A 21,921-nucleotide genomic window follows, 5' to 3' on the forward strand; every position below is an offset into this window, starting at 1 on the left:
TTGAAATATGGATGCAGTGCCTTCACTGGTATGGTCTTCCCCGTCTAGCTTGTTACCTTGCTTTAGAGGACATAGTTTTTTTTCCAGTGCATGGGTTTCTGATATTTACGTCAGTGGAGATGGGTGGGGTGGTGGAGGGGGGTATGTATTTTACTGCAATCTCTTCTTTGTTTTTGAAGTTTATTTAATTTAACTTCATTTTTTAAGGTACTTGTTTTTTGTATATGTATGTCTCACTATTATGCATAGACGATTAATCTGTTTAGTCATTCATAATGTTTTCTGACAACTTTTTGTAGCTATTTTAGTGTTAAGACTTATAGTGCTAGAGTTCCTTAGAAATGTTTGGATATGACATCACTTGGCACTTGCCAAGTGACCCTGGTACTTTTTTTCATCAGCCAGTAGAAGACCAGGTCTGTGGTATCTGACATCGCTTTTAGTTAGGACTGCTTTAGGGCTTTATTTTATTACAGATGTAGCTACTGTTTTCATTTTGTATCTAGGATGGGCATTAAATTAAAAAGTGCAGCTGCTTTCAATTACCGTCTGATGTTCAGTTTTGAGATGACTTTCATTTTTCGTGGCATTGCTCAGTTGCCCTGCCCCCTTCCCTGCTCACTTCTGCTCAGAACTTCTAAGCACTTGGGCATTACGCAGGGATTGAAATTAACAGATGTCATTCATTGCCCACCTTTTCTGTTTTGGTTGTAAAACCAATTCACTTAAATTGTGAAAATAGTGAAAAAAATTACGTTCTACAAGCCAACTAAAAATTTCTGTCCATGGGGAAATGCTGAGAGATGCTGCTAAATGAATAGAATGCTGTTAGGGAAATGCCACAGATAAACCCTTTGTAGGCATAGTCCTCCCTTCTCCTTCTGTATCTCTCAGCCTGGGACTGGGGGTTACTGGGAGATGGGGGCATTTGCTGGTGAGATGGAGGAAGAGCAGAAGGCACAAACTGCACCTGTAAGGATAGCATTCTTACGTGAAGAAGAAGGGTGTCCCAACCCTATGAAGTCAGTACTAGCAGGAGTCATGAAGACCCATGTTAGGAGGGAGCAATTGGGACCTCAGCAGCTGTGTCAGTAGCCTGACAGACACTGAGGGATCCCCATGATGTCATGGCTAATGCCAGGTTGAGCTCGCCACTGGTGTGGGCAGGCTGAGCAGCCCTGGGGTGAGACACCACTGCTGAGGCAGCAGGGGAACAACATGGACTGGGAATGGCTGCTGGAGCTGCAGGGTAGCATCCCTTCATGGAAAGCAGAAGACAGCCTTTCCCATCCACCCTCCAGTGAAGATGAACACTGGCTGTGCTTATTTGATGCTGGGGGTTTGGTAGCCTCCAACAAACTGAGTTGAGAGAAATAAAGAGCAACATGCGAAAGGCATGTTGGTTCCTTGGGTGGTTATCCAGGACGTAGAGGCGAAGAACCACTGGCAAGGGCAGTGGGGGTGGGCATAGTGCTCCTCAGCCTCATGCTACTCACTCTTCATTGTTTCCTCAAATTAGTTAGACATTTCTTATGGTCTTAATGAAGTCAACTCAGTAGGGGCTCAGTGCTTGCAAGTAGGGAAGAACCTGCTATGGAAAAAAAAGGGGGGAGTGGGGGGTGGAGTTTGAACTTTCCTGCCTTTCTGCATATGGGCTCAAAATGTTTTATTTTGGAGATCCCCAGGTAATGAACTAAGTCTTTGCTGTCCAGTTGAAGACTAGAGAGGAAAAGTAAACTTCCTTCTAAAGGCTAGCTAATTTCTCAGAGTGTACCACAAATCATCCATCTTTCATGCAGGTCACAAATACCAGAAAATGCAAATGCTTCTAAGTCCACCTTGAATTCTGCTGTCCGTGCTGTGGCAGATGTGGCACACTTACTGACACCAAAAATCCAAAGCTGATTTTCTAGGCTGGGGTAGAAGAGCTTAGCTCCCACTAAAGAAAGGGGGGTGTCACTTCTCCCCATGCACACACATGAGGGAACAAGACACTTGCAATTTTAATGTGTAACTCTCTTTTATGCACGTGAAGAAAATACTGGGAAATCTTTCCTCTTTGTTAACAGAATTTTTAAAGAGAGAGCAGCCTGCTCCCATGCTAAGCAGCCACATGAGCAAACACACACACTTCTGGCAGATCAGGAGGTTGCCCTCTTCCTTTGCAGATGAAAAATGGAATCTGATGTATGAAATACCTCTTGTAATTAATCAGCTGGCTTGTTCGTGCCTCCTAATCTCAAATTTGAAAGTTGTCTGGAAACCTGAAGTACCTTGAGGATAAAATAATGGGCATTAGGCTTATTTTCTAGCAAACCAGGCTTTGGGATCCTGCCAGCATTAGTCAGGCTTATTGGACCATACCTAATCGAAGCAGGGAAAGGCATGAGCTTCTGAAGCCTTTGACTACCTGAAAGTTTGGAGAGTGACGAGCAAGAGTGACCTCTCCCAAGCTGTGAGATAAATAATAAATGGCCAAAAAAAGACACAGAAACCTAAAAATAAAGCCCAGCTACACTGTGAAACCCTGTAGGATCAGCGAGGATCATTTCACATTTCAGCATTTTCTCCATTTTATTTCAGGGGAAAATTTGTTCACAGAGCACCTCACTAAGCAAGGTTTTTGCCCCTTGCTACTTAACTCCCAGCCCCCTGTAATGGATGATTCAGCATGCAAGTGGATCTGGGAGGGGAATCTGCACACCTTGGCTGCAAGCCATATGATCTCCAGGAGCACAGTTGTCCCCTCACGTCCACACTGAAAAATGCCACCGGCTCTGAGGAAGCTGCTGCTAGCGAGGGCCGCAGTATTAGGAACTGAAAGGATACTTGTGGCTTCTACTTTTTAGAAGGATAAAAGAGGTTTCTTCAATGAGAAATAGACTGAAGAAGGTGTCAAAATGGTTTATTTGACTCATGCTAACAAACGCTTTGGTGAAACAAATGGGGTTTAAACGGAGGAGCAGGAGAGACAGCCCAGCTGACCTAAGAGAAACCACAGGCTAGGGGTGGGTCTGCAGTAAAACCTGGCACTTTCTGGAGTCTCATGGTGGAAAGAGAGAGATGTGGGGGAAGGATGGTGAATCCTCGGACAGCTGCATCCAAGCTCTTACTTCAACGGGAATGGACACGCACTTACCATCAGGCTTAAGGCATTTGCTGCATTTGACCAGGATAGAGAACATACATTTTCCAGATCAAGGCACAGATGACTTTGGTGGCTGAGGGAAAGGTGATAGCAATGTTAATTCTCTCCAAGCCCCAGGGTCCAAAGGTGGGCTGAGAAACAAGGATCTCACCTCAAACTACAAAAGAAGAATTGACATAAAAGAGAAGAAAACTTTAGACACAGAGCTATTGCTTTTTAGAGTAATAGGACAGTAGTAAGATGGAGCTGTCTCCCTTGCTATATGCTGAGTGACAGCTTTGAAGGTACCTTCAGTCAAGGAGCAGGGGGAGATGGAAGATGCAGCTTACATTCAGCAGACAACTGAGACTGAGCAGCAAGGAGCTGTGGCAGGAACTGAAAAACAGGAACAAGTCAGAGTCAACATGCAGAGATGACGGTCTCTTCACAAATCCTCCTTCATGTGAGAATTTCCTGTGACTGGCAGTCAGGAAGATAAACCAGACAGGATAATATCGGGTATGATCACAGTGGGAATCTCACAGCAATAACACTGCAAAAGTTGGGAAGAGAGAAGAATAAACTAAGGGCAAATGGCAGAGGAGCAAATCACACAGAGCAGGGCTTTGGGAACATAGAATCTTAGAATTGTTTAGGCTGGAAAAGACCTTTAAGATCATAAAGTCCAACCGTTAACCTAGCACTGAACTAAAAGTAAACCAATTCCCAGGGAAAAAGGTCTTACCTTTTTTCCTACTGACATGTAAGCAGCATCTTGGCTCTAGCAAATGCATTTGGGAATAAACTCAAATAGTAAAGGCCATGGAACTGAGTGGCATTAGCAATTTCCACAGTTTACAACAGTGCAATTTTGATTGATCAGTTGTGCTTGCATGTGACAAGGCCCAGTCCAATATCTACTTCCACTGGAATAGATCCTGCACGTCACTGCTGACTTGCCTGTGTGTACCCTCCATCGCCTGCTGCCTGGGTCTCACTTTACAGAGTGTGGGTCAAAGGGGCCTGTTTCACATTTCTGTTAGACATACTGTATTGTCATATATAGTCATCCCCTTTTATTCGATACCACCAACAGGATACTTCCCTCTAGTAGGACTGCTGCAGGTTTTATTTCACTACAGGAACAATGCGTCTGCTTAGGTCATTTCTATCATGCATCTTCTGTACCTAGTCTCAGTAGATGGACATTTTTAAGCATAGTGCTCATTCAGCATCTCCTTGTCCATGTGGCATGTGACAACAGAAAAGGCTATTTACAACTCACTCTTAATTTGGTTTTAGCCAAGAGGTGAAAGCAAGAATCACTATGGAAGGTGGAAGGTGTAGGTTAGAAAGAGAAAAATATATATTTTTGGCCATGTGTTACTTCTGTACTAGGAAACTAAGGTCCTCTTTCATGTAGAAATTCGTTAGTGTTCTGTTTTTCTTTGAAGTTTCTCAAAGAACGGCTTCTGATGTCACCAGCAGTGCCATTATTTACATGGCAACTCATTTGTTAGCCCATTTCAAGCACTGTTGTCATTTTAAGAGGCAGTTTATCATTCATTTGAACTGCGTAAATCTGCAAGTCCCAGGCTTTGCTTTGGTATCAGATTATGCTCTGTTAGTCAAGTGCAAATTCCCCTCCCCTTTTCCATCACATTGTAACTACAGTCTTCAATTTGCAAAGGAATAGTCTCATACAAATAAAATTTTATCCAACTCCTACAAATGCCAGGAATCTTGGATTAATCTTGGCTTCTGTTATACCGCTTCACAGTCCATCTCTGATGGAGAGGGTATTTTTTCCCAATGAATGAAATGAGATGCTTTCAAGACACTTGACTAGTTTTATGGCTTTCAAAAATAGCACTGCATCTCACAAAGCACAGATAGTACCAGAGCTTTGTGTGAATTTTCCAGTAATGCCGTTGTCACCTCCTGGCACTGAGCTGCAATAGGACCCAGCCCATTGCTCCTCCTTCAGCCATCTGATAATGCGGCTGGTGACACTTTGGTTCTGGCAATGTAGCAGCCCTCCCTTAATTTTACAATGCAGTCTATAATCAGGAAGCACAGAGAAACCATACCACCATATTATCCATGTGCCTCTGGTGCAAAGTTCAAACTGGCTTTCTTGGTTTGCCCTCACTTAATAAGTGGAATGAGCCTGTTGCCTTATGTATCAATGCTAGATCAATCCTCATTTGTAATCAGCAGGGGAAAAAATCAGAAATTACTTTCACTCACTTACAAGTGGTGTCCAAAGATTGCTAACAAAGGCTGGATGATCAGAGCCTGGACTGCCTCCCTGCACTGCTTGCACTAAGTGCTCATCAGCCAGTGTGAACGTGCGTTTTGTGCATGTGGAAGACAATGAAATCACATCTGCTTCTTTTCATGGCACACAATGAGTGTGACTGTGGCCCATCAGGACCTTTTCCCAGCACTGACAGATGGCAGAAATTGAGTTGGTTGTAAGACCCCAAAAAGCTAATGAAAGCAGACATCTGCAGCACAGTAGCCTGTAGTTAAGCTACTTAGCAAACTCCCCATACAGAGAGAGAAAGAGGCACTTTCAGGGAGCACACCCCTGCCTTATTTTAGAAGTCTATTTTAGAGTGGGCTGAGCTCTATCCACTATTGGTCAGTCACCAGGCAGCCCAGGTGACCTACATTTAGGTAGATGACTCCCATCCCCATTTTATTCAGGCAGATGAAGTGCCACTCCAAAAATGCACTTCAGCTGAGTAACATCTGTAGTGGTGCTGGCTCTGCCTGCCCTCTTGTAAATATGTCCCCTTGAGAGGTTATTTTGGAGCACCTGGGAACAGTTTAAATTTGCTGTCCCCAGTCTGAAACAGTCTTTCCTGGCTGGCCTAGAGGTTCATCAGCTGTTGCTACTGGAAATGCAGTTTGCATCCCGCTGCATCAATAAAGGTAAGTCAAGTACAGTAAGTGTAGCTCTAAAGGCTCATTTTATTTATGTTTGTTGTTATTTGGTACATACATAACTTTCCTGTCAGCTGGACGTGGCTGCAAGAAGGCCTGTCTCAGTAATACAAACAGGGATCCTTCCAGGGAGAAAATGCAGTGGCTCATACCTCTTTCCCTAATTGTTTCTTTCAGCTTCCAGAAAACAAATTTCTATTTGCAGGATATTTTCCTGGTGGCTTTTCCCTATACAAAGGAGACCCTGGGAACAGACACACGTGCCTCTCTTAATTTCAGAAAGGGACTGTGATAACCACACAGCGTGCAGCAAAAAGGATGAATATGACCAGTGTTGCTAGAACACAGCCAGCCTCACAGCTGGGTCTAAACCCTATAGGCAGTTAAACCAAAAACATAATCACAAGCATTAAATTACCCGTATAAGCCCATCCATTGGACACGTCCAAGAGATGTAAGGGGTAATAGAAAGGACAATCACAGAGTAGCTCTTCTCTGTTTAATTAACTTAATGCTTAAAGGAGTCTTCCCTCTACCACAACAAGTGACCTCTGGCTTACTAAAACCTGTTTTTCAAAGTATTTCCTTCTTTCCAGAGATGAAGATCTAGAAACAGATTCACCTCTATCCCTTCTTGTAATTTCTTTGACAGATTGATACCACCACTGTTAAAAAAAAAAAAAATGCATCTTCTATTACAGCTTTTTCTAGCTTCCATCATTTGAGCTTGCTCACCCCCTGTTCTTGTTTCTTGTTGAACTCTTCTCACTAGATTAAGGTATCTGTGTGCCCTACCTTCTCTTTTTCCCTACTTCAGCTGCTATAAAGCCACTTCACAATAAATAAAGTCCTCTCAGAATAAAACATTTTCTCAGACTCCTCAGGCTTCAAATAATCTCTGCACCTTTTTTATTTTCCAACATTAGTTCAAGATGCCAGCATCAGAATTTCATGCAATATTCCAGTTCCAGTGAAATTGCTTCCCTGCTCCTACTTGTTTTTCTCACGTTTATGTAGCTAGGCATTAGGTTTGCTTGTATTGCCAGAACATCACAGTGGGACTCTGTTTGCACTGTGGCAGCCCCGAGACTCTGCTCAGCATCGCTGCTTCCCCAACTCTGCAGATATAGCCTACAGTCTATGCTTGTGTGACCCAGCCGTATTAAAAAGCTTTATTTGATTAGACTACATACGCTCAATCACAATTTCATATAGTTGTCATGTCCTCATTATTTCTATTCCACTAGCATATGTGATATTCACAGATTTGTTTTAAATCAACAGGATTATGAGGGAATTGGTTGGTCAACATTGGTTTTAGTACATACCACCACCATGGGATGCCACTAGAAACAGACTCATTCAGAGAACATTTTACGTTAGCAACAGCTTTGCAATCTGCCATTTAGCAAGTTCTAAATTCATCTTATCCAAGCTTTATTGACACTAATTGCTCATTTTTGCAACCTTGCCATGCAGTTGCTCATTTTTTAAAAACTCAGATTATCCTATGGCAGCAAACAGAACACATTAAACCACAGAAATCTTTTATGTCTACACAACACTGTGTATCAGCCAAACATGTAATTCCCAATAAAATCAGGCTGTTCTGACAAGACTTTTTTTTTAATAGCATAATATTGACTGTCATGAAATTATATTCACACATTTTATATCTATTTACGTCTTTATTAATTAAACCTTGTTTCAGTTTTTCCATTATTTTGCAAGGGTAGCATCAGGCTAGCAAGGTGATTGCCTATATTAACCCATTTTTCCTTTTTACTGTACCATCACCAGAAGATTGAAGTAATTGTCTGTATCTCTTGATGCAAGTTACCCAGGTTTGGTGCTTTATAAACAATAATCTTAAAGAAATGGTAGCACCTTCCCTGCTTTCTAATGGACTGGAAAACATTTAAGGTGGCATAGGCATATCACCTCCTTTTCTCTGAGTACAGAACAGAAATATCTACTGACATCTTTTCTCGGTTGCAGTTATGAACGGTCCTGTTTTCACCTTGCAAACGCAGTCTTTTATTTAAATTTCTTTTGTTTGTACTATGGCTTAAATAGTCCTTCTTGTCCTAAACCTGACAGACGTATTTTCTGTAATTTCTTTACCTTTGTGTGTACTTAAATTCTAACTGATAGCTGGTTTTTTTTCCCTCTTTAACACTGATACATAGCACTAACTCTGTGGCTTAGATTTACTTCTGTATTACATTAGGAGGTTTAAAGCAGGTAACGATTATATCTGTATAATAAGAGCAAGCCAGAGGGGGTAAAAAGGTTAACGAAATCTCCTCTGTCACAATGTGAGAAAAAAAGGCATCTCAGACCACTCCTGGCACTCCAATCTTTGGCTTTGCTGGCCCATCCAAGCCATGTAGAGCACCTGACACCAATCTACCCTTAAGAGGACCAACACCTTCAGAGCAGGAGGTTTCAGGCTTGGTATACCACAAGTAAGGAGGACTTCTGGGTTGAAACCATTGTTTCAAGCTCTCTGCAGCCCTGAACTGCTGTGACTCTACTGAAGACAGTGAGGTCATCTTTCCAAGGTTTGCCTCATAAGAAAAGAACAAAAATATTGCAAGGATCCTAGAGACTGGAGGCTTGAATAAGTTGCCTGTTGAGGTTAGGCATTAGAGTAGTGGCTGCAAAATCTGGGTGATGACTGAGATGACCTGTGCAGAGCTGCCATTACATCTAGCATGATGGGGCAACTGGTAATGAGGATGACAGAGTAGCTTGTGTGGGAAGGATCAGCAGGTCTCTAGTCCAAGCCCTTGCTCAAAGCAAGGTCACCTTTCAACCCGGACCAGGCTGCTTGAGGATTTATCTTGTTGGGTCTTGAAAAGCCTCCCAGGATGGAGATTGACTGAACAACCTCTCTGGGCATCCTATTCTGCTGCCTGACTGTCCTTGCAGTGAATCTTTTTTTCCTTTATATCTAGTTGGAAACTGACTGTCTATCATCCAGCTGCCATGCCCCACTATCACAGCCTAGCTCCATCTTTCCAGTGACCTCCTTATAGGCATCAGACATCTGCTGTTAAGTCTCTCCAAAGCCATCACATCTTCTGTTGGAGGAAGCCCCTCTCAGCCTCTCCTCACCAGGCAAGTGCTCCTGCTCTGATCATCTTGCAAGCCCTCTACTGGACTCATCACTAGTGCCTTTCTTGTATTTGGGGGGGGGGGGGGGGGGGAAATGACAGTTGGACTCAGTACTTCAGATGGGATCTCACAAGTGCTGAGTAAATGCTTCCTTCAGCTAACTGCTGTCGTTCAGCCACAACCCTTTTTCTCCACAGCTTCTCCAGGTCCCTTAAGTGCTTGTACCCTGCCTCCTTTTTCTGTGTCATTGCCACTTCAGTACAAAATTTGTCGCCCTGCTTTTGAAACTCACACAGCTCTGCCTTGCAGTCTGCCTGAGTAATCAGCATTCAGAAATAATAGCGATATTTTGAACAGATGAGAACGGGTCTGGTTTTGCTAATGCTGACTGCTGTGGCAGACTATACAGCAGAAACCAAAGAATATCAAAAAGCTCTTCCATCCTTTCCCAGAACAGAGAGCAACAACAGTGGATCAGTTTCCTACAGCAGCAGCCGTGGGGGCCTTTTGTGTGCTAAGAAAATATGCCTTCTCTTCCCAACCTACAGCAATTTGTATCAAGGAAAGCCTCTCAGCACTGCCTCGTTATTTATTCTGCTTGCATGGTCCCTTGGTGCAGTGGCTGCCGCCAAAGGCAGACTCAGCATGAGGCATCGCCAGAGAATGTTAAAAGCAGGAAAAGTCCCAGAAGCCACACAAACAGATGCAAAAATGTACATTCTCTTCCCACTCCAGAAAAGCACTGACTGTTAGTTGCTCACAGACTTCACGGAGCATTTAGGCTAAGGAGCCCTGGAAAGTCAGGGGAATAATTCTAGATGTTGTGAAAATGGGTATGATTCCACACATAGAATACTCAGCGTTTCATTTTATGGTGTTTGCCTGCATCACTCGCTACAACAGCCAAATAGCCCTCTTTGAGACCAGACTTGCCTATTAGGCAAGGAGCAAACCTCCTGTCATGGTCTCCATTTTGGTGAGCTCTGAAACATATGCACCAGTAAGTGTGCCCAGTGTGGCATAAAAAGAGGAACTGGGTACCCCTGCGAGCTCATGGAGAGAACAGGATGTGTAATGTTGAACTACTAAAATCAGGCAAACCTCTATGGCTTTTCAAACTTCTGTTTGTTCTTATAATTTCACCACCTTCTTCCACCTGCTCTGTCGTGCTCCTTTCTCAGTCCTGCACAAGCCTTCTCTGTCCTTCCCAACTGGTGATCCTGGATGTCACCTTGCTTTGCCAAGGCCTTTTAAATTCTTCCTGGTAGGGTCCATCTTGGGCCTTTCTGCCTATGTGCTCTGAATCCAGCCGCACAGCAGACAGGGTTGAAATTCAGCAAGTCTGTGGGAAATCATGCGAAGGCAGAGGTTTTCGTGTTCTTTGGCAATGTAATTTTGAATAGGGAAGAGGAAAGGATTCCAGGAGGGAATTGGTGATCAATTATAAGACTTAACAGCGAGAGGCAAATCTTGACTGTGTCAGGGTACATGTGGGATAGGTTCAATAAAGACAGGAAAATTAACCTTTTGATCAGAATTGTTTGGTGAGCAACTAAAAGGACAAGCAAAAGCTGAGGGAACTTATTTATCATGAGCGTTTTTCCTGTCCTACAGCTGAACCTGTTGCAGTTGCTCTCCCCAGCATTTCATACTGAGGTCACCAGGCCCAAATACCCAAATAACTCATTTAATTATTTTGCAAAACTGACACCATACATTCTGTGATCTGTAATACTCAATGAAAGAAAACACACACACACACACACACACAAAAAGAGAAGCTGGTGACGCTGTGGCTGGAGTGCTCCATTTTAAAGCAAGGCAGTTGTGCACTTTTAATACAATGATTAAGGACAAGAGCCCTTTCTTGCATACGGGTTTGTTGACATAAATCTGAATTTTCCTCCTCTAAAGGAGGAAAAGCTGGGAAGAATCAGTCGCTGAAAACAGTATGTAAATCTGGTCAGTACACTACCAGCCTAGGAATGTATTTCATTCTAGTCACTGAAACACAAATATTGACGGTTGTAGGAACAGACTGAAAGTTCATCAAGTCCTCTTCTAAACTGGGAACACGGAGGCTAATTTAGACCTGATTTCTCAATTGCTTACACTGGTAATGATGTACTTCAAGGAAATACATTGTCATGGACACAGTGAGGTGAAACAGTCTGCTCAAACGAAACAATGGTTTTTTGTTATAAGAGCTTACAGGTCTATTCCACACAATCCAGTGCATGTGGAAGATCTTTCTAACTCAGGGAGATATTGCTCCTCAGATGCTACTGATTTCTGGATTACAGCAGTGTGCATCGGTTGTGCCAGCTGCTGGAAAAAAATACCTGCCCCAGACATGGATGGTTTGAATACATGAGACAGATGATAAACAGTGGGAGACTGTGACCCTCATATTACAGTGGCTGACCCAGAGAGGTTGAGTGAATGCACTTGCCAGAGGTGATGACTGGAATTAGCAGCAGGACCAGGAGCTGACTTATTAGGCTAGTTATTCTCCTTGAAACAATCAGTCACTGAATGGACTACTTTCTCTCTAGTGATTTCTTTCTGAGCGTGCTTTGCTTTTTAGAAGGTGGTGAAACGTAACCAAATAACATGTTCATTACTGATGTTTGTCCAGGAAGTTTCTAGTAGCATCAAGCTCTTTTAGTCTGTACAATGCCGGTTTCAACAATCCATTTGCATCACATTGGGGAAGTCCTATTCATGCATCATTTGCAATATGAAACATCTGTTTTACCTAAAACAAAGATAACAGACAATGCAGTCTCAACACTGAAGGGATTAATTTTTTAATCTTTGTGCACATTTGTTAAAATAATTTACCTTTTAATTTCAAGCTTTAAAAACCTGTCAGACCAAACACTAGCCTGCAAAGATCATGGTGATTTAATTAAAAATGTATAAAATGTCAAAGCTGGCTTAGCACTCGTGTGGAAAGGAAATACTGCCAAGTTTCCACCCCTGTCTTGAGAATGTATTGGTTTATATGAATTGCACTGGAATGAAAACAATCTTTTCAGTCAGAATTATAAATTAAAATGAATCAAAGTATATTCACCTTTGATGGCAACAATGGCACATACAAAAACATATACAATCTCTAGTGAAATACTTACTTACTGAAACTGTTTTATGGCCCATTCTCAAGATTTCATGTCAGAGGGATCAATAGGTTTCTTTTCAGCTTTGGTAGTGTATTTGTATATTCACATCTACAATAGTTACTCTGTCTCAGCAGAGAAGTAGCCCATTTTACCCTAACTAAAGCCTCGTTATGCCATCTTAATACTAACACATAGCTCTCAAACTCAAAACACTTGCTAAGTTTTAACAGTGTCCAAGGCCACCCCATAAATTGGGAGTAGCAGTACAATTAGTCCTGGAGATTTCTTGGCTCTTAGGTCTACATTCAACTGTTAAGCCATCTCTGTCTGTCTCTCTTTCCTGCACCCACTCCCACCCCCCTTTTTTGGTCTACATAAAGCTTTGTAGGTCATAAATACGTGTAATGTCAAATCAGATACCCCTTATCACAGCCTGCCCACTCACTCAACAGGAAAAATATAGAGAAAAGAAAATGAACGTATGTTCCTTGTCAAGGAATAAACCATTGTTTATTCACCAAGAGGGAGAATATTTTTCACTTATCCCTTGAGGGTTCATGAGCTCTTTTCTTCCCTTTTCCGGCAATATGTTCCTTATGCTATTCTGCCAACACAAAATTGCCAAAACCAATGAGCTAGTTTTTTTGTTTTTTTTTTTTTTTACAAAGGTACCATATTTCTATTTAATGTCCAAGCAACATCTTCATAGATAGAGTTGAAATGTAAAGCAAGCTGTTTCCTAACAGCAGTGGAGGCACCTCCCAGTGATATTAAAGTGATAGCTTCATGAACATAAGGGTGTCCCTGGTTAACCTGTCACACAGTATAGCAAGATGGCTGAATCCCTCTTACCATGTTGGTACCAGACAGTAGGACAAGGGGTGCAAAGAACCACTTGTGTCTTCTCTCTTTGTACCCAAACAGGCACAACCAGACAGATATATTCAGTGGTATTAACTCCTGAGGCGTTCTCTCCTTACGTTTCTTTGCAACATCTGTTTCTACATTTTCTAAGGAACTATTTAACACATCAGTGTCGTATACCAGGTTTGGTACTTCTCTTGATGTCTAACCTAAACCTTTCCCTTTTCTATTGCCAGCTGTGACTGTGAATTTCTTCATGTTAACCCCTCCCTCCTCCAGTTCTACAGCAAAATAAACTTTCCTTAGGTATTGAAATGCTCTTCTTCACAATAAATATCCTTGCATAGAAATATTATTCTAAATTAGAATCATAGAATCACCCAGGTTGGAAGGGACTTCAGAAGTTCATCTGGTCCAACCTTTCATGGGAAAGGGACCCTAGATGAGATTATCTAGCACCCTGTCCAATCACATTTTGAAAACCTCCAGCGATGATGACTCTACCACGTCCCTGAGGAGGTTGGTACAGTGAATAATTGTTCTTACTGTGAAAAAAAAAAAAAAAAAAAAAAATCATATGTTGAGATGAAACCTCTCCCAGTGCAACTCGTACCCGTTGCCCCTTGTCTTCTCCACGTGGCTCCTTGTGAAGAGGGAACCTGTGTTCTCTTTGTAGCCACCCTTCAAGTACTGGAATATTATGATGGTGATGAGGTCCCCCCTCAGCCTTCTCTTCTGTAGGGTCCTTTGGACCCTCTCCAGTTTGTCCATGTCTGTCTTGAACTGGAGGGACCAGAACTGGACACAGGACTCCAGGAGCAGCCTGAGAAGCATGAAATAGAGTGGGATAATCACATTTCTATCTCTGCTAGTAATGTCCCTGCAGACACAGCCCAAGATCCTATTTGCCTTGAGCACAACGCTGACTCATGTTCAGCTGCTTGTCCACCAGGAACCCCACAGGAGAACCTCTACTGCTGCACCGATTAACGCTTCCTAGCATTGTGTTGTGAGTCCAGCTACCTGACCTGACCGTAATAATATGCAAATCTTCTTGTAGTCCCATCTTCAAACAATTTTAGGTGCTGTTCCTCAGCCTCACTTTCAGTAGGCAAATGCTTATTTTTCAGTCCATTTCATATCAAATAAAACCACGTCAGCATCTCACTTCTGACAACTCAGTCAAAGCTGTGGTTTCTTTGACTACTACGTTTCATCTTGTCCAACAGTCTGTCCTTTTCTGTATGTTTCTTGCCAAAAGCCTTGGTGAATTCCAGGGGAGGAAATACTCTTGTCATCTGCACTGGTTTTTTGTACGACATCGAAACAAACAACTGTTCTCTCATGTGCAGTGACACATTAATGCCAAATTTCTCTGCTTCACCTCCACAGATCTCCTTGGTTCTCAAATGACCCATAATCTGTGAAGCAGGAAGAAAGGGGCTGAAAGCCTTGAAACACCAAGCCTTTTCTGAACCCTATAGATTGCAGTGTCCTGCTTGTGTAATCTGAAGCTGTCACTGGTGCATGGATAAAAGCAGCTTAGTTTAGAAGTTAGCGTGTAGAAATGTTCAACTCATCAGATTTAACAGGCCTTCAACTGCCCTCCAGATGTGGTTCAAAGAGTAGGCCTGAATCAGTGTGTTGATAACTGATCCAACATTCAAATTTTTTACTGAACTAGATATTATTTTAAGTAAAAAAAAAAAAAAAAATCTTCTTTTTTGGTTGTTGTTCCCAGAGACACAGATAAGAGAGAATCTCACCTGCTTTCTGGCTCTTTTCATTCTTTTGTTTGGGGTTGTGGGTTTTTGGTGGGTTGTTTTTTTTTCTCAGGGAGTGGGGTGGGGGGTGGGGGGTGTTCTTCTTTACCCATTTGGATGGGTTTAAGAAAGGTGTGTTTTCACACAGGGAGAAACTTTTTCCTCCTCTAGTTTACAACTGAAGAAGTGTTCTACCTTCTATGTTGCTTTCTCTCAGTTCAACAAAAAAAAATTCCTAAAATATGACATAAAAAGCTTATGGTTATCTCATATTGAAAGTAGCCTGGCATTTTTTCAGACTGAGCTAAATGACTGGGAAGAGGTAGAAAGGAATGGGCAGAGAGCTCAGATTTATGCCACAGACCTGAAAAAAGTTTACTCTTTTGACTGAAGTTAAATCTCCATTTTTCTACAGGGCTGCCTTAAGCATAACCATCATAAAGAGCTTAAATCATGTTGTAGCTTATGGGTATTTCTGTACTGTTGTCAGAATAAAGGTAACCCTGATGTCATGAAATGCCAGTAACGCTATGTCCAACATCATATAGATAAGCTAAAAGCAATGTAACCTTTACAAAAAATAAGGCTGCTGTTTAGCTATTGCACATATTGGCTATCCAGCACCCCAGGCTAGAAAACTGGATGACGTGAATATCTAACCTTTAGTGCGAATGTACTTGTATGTGTATTCAAGCTTCGGGACCTGTGACTTCCTAACCAAACTCATCTTCTAGAGCAGAAAAACACGAGATGAGACGTTTTTCAAATTACAGGGAGGAAAAAAGAAAAGGTTTTGGCTAGAGAATGGAAGACACAGATGAACTATCTAGCAGGGGATAAGAAGAGTGATTCAGTCACTGCCAAATTAAAATGGGAGACATGCAAGGGGCTGATACAAAGCATGACAGTAAGAAATAGAAGGGAAAATAAGTTATGTCACTTCAGACCTAGTCAGGCACCATGGACCTGGTGCTTCTAAACAGCCCGTGAGTCCACATCCCCCTTTCTAATGCCCAGTCAGCTTTAAGTGTAAGATTGTAGGTTAAATGGATTCAATTGTAAATGACAGCATTTATCTCTCTAATTACCTGCTGGTCCCTGTAATTTATTGGACCTGCAAGTCTATCTCCAGGAAGGTGGGAACAATTCAATTACTCCTCAAGCAAAGGGAAACTTGGCAGGCACAGATCTGTAGCTACAGGTGCTGAAAGTGATCTCAAGCATAATATAGAAGGTGTTTCATTCAGGTAACACCTGACTGGGGGTTCTTGGTTGGATTCTCAGCTGGAATTATGATGTACTGCTCTGCTTCATATTCACAGACAGAACATATGCTTACTTCAGCTTTTAAAAGTAACCTTTTAACCACAAAAGCATACATGACATTGCACGCTTGTTTCACTTGAATATTTATGCTCACTACTCTTTCTGAGTCTGAGCAGAAGGCAACAGCCTATAATTAGTACAGCCTGACAAGAGATCCATAAATTATGTTTTCTTTTTGTTTTCTGGGTGATTGTGTGACTTCGGGTTTTCTTTAGCAGGAGAACAGCACATGATTCTACTAAAGAATATTAATGACAGACTCGGCCCTGCTCTCCACTGGCGAGAGATATTCCCCCTAAGACAAGGTAGGGTAAATAGGAAAGGCACACAACTATGCCCAAGTGAGGTTGTGATTGTCTATGGCAAGTCAATCGTCTTTGGGTTTTAATGTGTTTACCGGAGTGAAAAGCTGAAAATATGAAAATAGAAAGTCTCTGCAGCCCAGTGGAGTGTGGGCAATGGCTGTTGTGCAACTCATTTAGTGCCTGCAGCTGCCTTCCAGATCCTTTCTTGCCAGCACAGTGAGGAGTTTATAGGGGAAAGGAAGCTAATTCCCACAGTGGCACATAGAGGTGTGGAACAGCGCTACACACACTTAACTGCATTATATACTACTTTCCTGAGGTGATAACCCTCATGCTATGCATGTACATAGATAGGCATTTGTTTTTAGCGCAGCCTACTTCTCGGAAAAATGTTTGGAACCTCCTTTCAAATAATATTCTTATCAGCAATTTCTTTTCTTTTGATAAAATGATGAAAGTTCATGCAAATACAATGCAAGCCAAACGGGGAAATCTCTCCAGGATTAGAGTTGCTGAATGGCCAGCCTAGGAGTAATACCAACACATCCCTAAGCGGAAGGACAGCACCCAGCAACGCACGCACATATCATACGATAATCATAAACTGCAGATTACCACCTTCTACTCCATCTTTATTGACTACATATCATACGATAATGATAAACTGCAGATTACCACCTTCTACTCCATCTTTATTGACTATGTATACATTGGTAGCTTTCCCAAAGAAGCTTGAAGCAACCTGAGACTCAGATTAGGAAGGCACCGTCTTCATTACAAACCTCCATTTCAGACGTACTCAATCTGCAAGGCTTGTCCTTCTGTCTGTCACTGTAGTAAAACACTTGAGATAAAAACCAGGGGAGTCTTCCAAGACCTTCTGTCTTAAACTGTTCGTAGTATATTGGACAATAGTTTGGAAAAACTTTATTGACACATCTTAAAACAATTAGTTATTTACAAGTTTTAAGTAGTCCATTCTCCCGTGCCTTTGTTATTAACTCTTTCTTTCATATAATTCCCTCACACAACTTTGGTTACCTTTGGTAAGATGACCAGCTGATAGCAGTTCAAGATTTTCTCTGTAATTCATGAGAAGAAATACAGATTTCACTATCCACACACAAATCCCTGTGGAGGAGCTCAGGCACGTAGCAGAGAGAGGTAAAGATGTTGCATCTATCCTGCCACAAGGCACGAGGGCCAGAAGCCCTGAGGACGGGGTGCCTGCAAACACCCCCCCCCCCCGCCCTTCCCTGCCCGTGCTTTCAAAGCCTGCCCGGGATGGGCACCAGCTGCACTCCCTGGCACTGGGGATGGAACAGTGTCACTGGGGCAGCCACGATGGAGTGCCCAGTTCCAGCTTGTGGTGGGGTGACAACAGCTGCACCCAGACACAGCCCTCTCCTCCCAGCCTGCCCAGTGCCTGGCTCTAACTGGTTAGAGTGTATTTCCTAGCTTGGGTCCTAGAAGGACCTAGAAGGAGATGTTGGCTTTGTGCATTCCCATGACAGATAAACTCAGTGTGGTTTTGGTTTTTCTTCCTCTTCCAAGATGCTGTGTAGATTTCCTGTGTGCTGTAGCAGTCTGTTGTGGTGCCTGAATTGCGCCCTAGGTCTTGTGCAGTGCCGATATTGGAGGGGGGCATGAAGCTTCAGTGAAGTCAGTGGAAATGTGATGTGTGTATGCTTGCAAAAAGGCCAGTCAATTAAAAGATATCATACTATAGCTCGGGTAGGATGACTGTATACTGTTACCATGGCTGAAGACCTTTTGTCCCTTGCTCCCAGTGATAAGCACCTGCCAGCGTCACTGGGAATGCAGGACTGTCATGGAAGTGAGAAAGATGCAGCAAAAAAAAGCCATTTGAAGGAAGTTAGAGTAAGAAAGGAACACAGGTACACAGGTATCTCTCTGCATAAACACATGCAGCTGATAGTACCAGCTGTTTGCACGCAGACCGCACTGCACTGGCTGCTCCCTGACCCAGTGTGGATCTGACCACCTCCTCCCACTGGCGTTGGCTGCTGGCACCTGGTAAAGTGGTGAATCTGACATCAAGAAACAGCAGTGACCGACCAGTGTTTGTGCTTGGGACGCTTACAGCCATGCCAAGCCACCTGTTTTCTGCCCGTCTCTGCTATTTGCTCTCTCCAGCTCATTAGCTGATGGTCAACATGGACAGCAGTGGTACAGGGCACAGCTCCATGTGACCACTGTGCTGGTCTCATGTCTCACCTGCTGCAGCTGTAGAAAGCATCTGTTACTCCCCCCTTGTCCCCTGCTACCACCCCTGCTCATGAGGGAGCCATCCTGCCGCTTCTTAGCTCCTGGGTGATGGGGAGGGACCGGTAGTGTGCAGCCCAGGGAGCCAGGGCAGAGGCATTCCTCTCCCTGTCTGCTGGAGGCTAGATAAGCTTACCGCTAACCTGAGACTTTACACTAAGGACACCAGGAGCTGCACAGCAAGGTTTAGTTACATGCAGATAAGGAAGAAGTCACATTAAATTGTGCATGAAATAAAAACTGACCCCAAAGTGGAGGTGGCGGGGTCAGATGGCTGACCCAGCCTCACTGAGGCTCTTTAGCTGCATCCTAATGGCACTGCAATTTCCACAGCCTCCAGCTCCACAATCCCTCCTTTGATGTGACTCAGTGATCTTTTCAGGCAGTTTATTCCACAACCTGATCTGCTTTAGCACTGAGGAAGGTTTATACCTGACCCGAATCTCTGCTTCTTTACACAAAGCTGATGAGGCCTTCCTTTCAACCCTCACAGTTTTGGGTAAGCAAAACTGGTTTTCTCTTGCTTTTCACATTTCAGATGTTTGTACAGCATTATTATCTTCCTTCAGATTTTAACTTTTTATTGAAGCGATATGAGAGAGGGGAAGAAAGGGCATACCAAGACAGGGATAGATAAAGATTTCCATGGTAAGTTATGGGAAAAACTGAGAATGTTATATATATATGCACATATATAGTGTGTGTATAGGTCTATGTCTAGGTAAATACCTGTGGGAGGATGCTTATGTTTATTTTCACAACAAAATATACAAACATACACAAGCAAAAGTTAATTTACGTCATAAAAATGTTTAATTAGTTGCTCTTTTAAATGCTACACAAAAACTCTTCCCCTGAAAAAAAAAAATCTGAATAGTCTCTAAACGCAGCCAAGCTTCAAGCAGAGCAGAGTCTCTATGAGAGGGGAGATAGGAAGGATTTTATTCCCTTACATGCCACTTACTGAGCTTTGTGAGCTTTTTTTTTTCAGAGCAGCTGGTCCTAGAGCAGGGTACTGGTGCAGATGCCTCAGGAACCTGATGCTGTATGTCAGACTTTATCTCTCCATTTCTAACCGAATTTATACATCCTCAAGAATACAATATTACCTGAATGCACAGTAAAGGAGTCGCAGAGCACAGCAATATGGGCTGGTGCATGAGCAGAAGCCCTATAATCTCCATTGCCCATATGTCATAATTTCTTTAGCTCATCCATGTGCTTCCGCAGCCTGTAATGCTGGGTCTCTCTAGAGGCACCCTACCAGACATCAGGCACCCAGTGCTTCCCACAAGCACAGGATAGGTGATGACAGCTTAGGCTGCTGCTCATGTCCTGGTAACACAGAGGTAGGGGCTGGCGCAGTCCTGGGCTTTATGCCTCCTGTCCCTGTATCTCTGCACAGCACGGAGGACTTGCACCCAGGTACTTCATAAGGGGTGATTACAGCTCAGACCTGCACTTGAAATATGGCTCAGGAGTACACAGGACACTCACTGTGCTGCTGTGTTGGGCTTATGCAGGCTACAAATTTTGTGTAGCCAGGCAGGGCTTTGGGTTGCAGGTACCCAAAAAATCCTATGTCTCCCTTTAGGGACAACTGCTGACCCGTGAGACCTATGACCACCTTCCCTCCCCCTTGCAGAGCTTACCTTCAGAGCTCCTCTCCCAGGCAATTTGTGTCTGTGTTCTTAGCTGAGCTCCTCAGCTTCTGCACTGAAAAAAAGGTCACGGGCACACCATTCTCTGTGTATGAAGAAAGGCTCAGTGGTTTTCTTTCTATGAAGCCTGAAACACATTTCAGATCTTGAAAACTGTTACAAAACCAGCAACCCTCCCCATGATTTAATTTGCAAAGGCACTGACTTAATTCCCAGAAGGCAGTGGTAATGCTGGCTGTAATCAACAGGGCTGTGCCTAAGAGGAACAGAATTCCCCTCCAAGTAATTTTTACTGCCTGGGTACGTAAGAGCAGAAATCCCCGCAGAGCGCAGATAGAAATGCCCCCAGTATGACTGGGTCTGCCCTAGTGGGACAGATTGGTGACGGCTTCCCACCAGCTTTACCTCAGTGTAAATGTGCTGACAAAAAGAGCTGGTGTCTCCAGTCTCAATAAGCTTAATTAACCTGTACCTTCAGCAGCTAGTTACTGTTTAAACACTATGATGCTTACCAGTTTCCTTTAACCCTAAATGGCAAAATGATCAGAGGGGAAACCTGGAGGAACAGTAATGATTTGCAGCCATTCAGAGCCCCCGTTCTGAGGGAATCATTTGCCATGTTTGAAGCCGTGGCAGGGAAATACATGAGAGATGGCATTTCCAATCATCGGCTTCTGAAAGGCAATCTGAGTGCAGCCTGCCTGTTAAAATCTGGTGAGAACTGAATTATGCAGAGAAGAAAGGAAGACTGTATCATTTGCACAGCATGCTATGTATTCTCTCTTCCTCTCTCTCTGTTATCTTTCTGCCTCAGCAGCCTTCTCTAGCAAAATACTGAAATACAATCCTTCCTTCTGAGAACACAGTGAATAATTCTTTTCTAGACAAATTCAGTCCCAGGAAAACCACTGATCTTAATGGCATAGTAGCTGGTTGAACAAAGTCCCAATTAACTTTATGGTGTAGTAATCTGAAATCTACTATTAAAATTTTAATTAAAAGAGGCTGGAAGAGAAAGACAGACATTTTATAACAATCATTGCATGAGACAATTTCCTTAAAAACGTGCTTTTTAGTAACCGGGATGCTTCTCTGGCGGGTCGGAGCTTGCATATCACTGCAACTGCCCTTCATGTTTGCACTTCAGTAAGATCAAGCTGCTGCCAGAGCGTGGGCCAGCCAGGAGCGTGGTGTGCAGCACAGACGGCTGGGGTTGTCAGCCGTCTCCAACCCCTCTCCCACAGGAAATGTCAAATACAGGAGAACTGGGAAACAGATTTGACTAACTTACAAAACTATTCCCATTCGCCTTCTGTGAAGCTTGTCTGTATTTATTTACTTTCTCTGCCTTCCGTTCCCTCTCCACATCAAGAAGAAAGGTAACTTTTCAGG

At 43.1% G+C, this 21,921-nt stretch overlaps 1 long non-coding RNA gene across 1 annotated transcript; it reads right to left on the minus strand.

The window, feature by feature from the left end:
- Positions 1-2,900: 2,900 nt before the first annotated feature.
- Positions 2,901-20,744, minus strand: LOC130148309 (uncharacterized). The gene is made up of 3 exons (XR_008821519.1): positions 20,521-20,744; positions 3,437-3,523; positions 2,901-3,305 (listed from the first exon to the last, which is right to left on the minus strand). It is a non-coding gene; the product is annotated as an uncharacterized LOC130148309 (long non-coding RNA).
- Positions 20,745-21,921: the final 1,177 nt, after the last annotated feature.

This window comes from Falco biarmicus, chromosome 4, assembly GCF_023638135.1.
Source record: "Falco biarmicus isolate bFalBia1 chromosome 4, bFalBia1.pri, whole genome shotgun sequence".
In the NCBI taxonomy this organism is placed as follows: domain Eukaryota; kingdom Metazoa; phylum Chordata; class Aves; order Falconiformes; family Falconidae; genus Falco; species Falco biarmicus.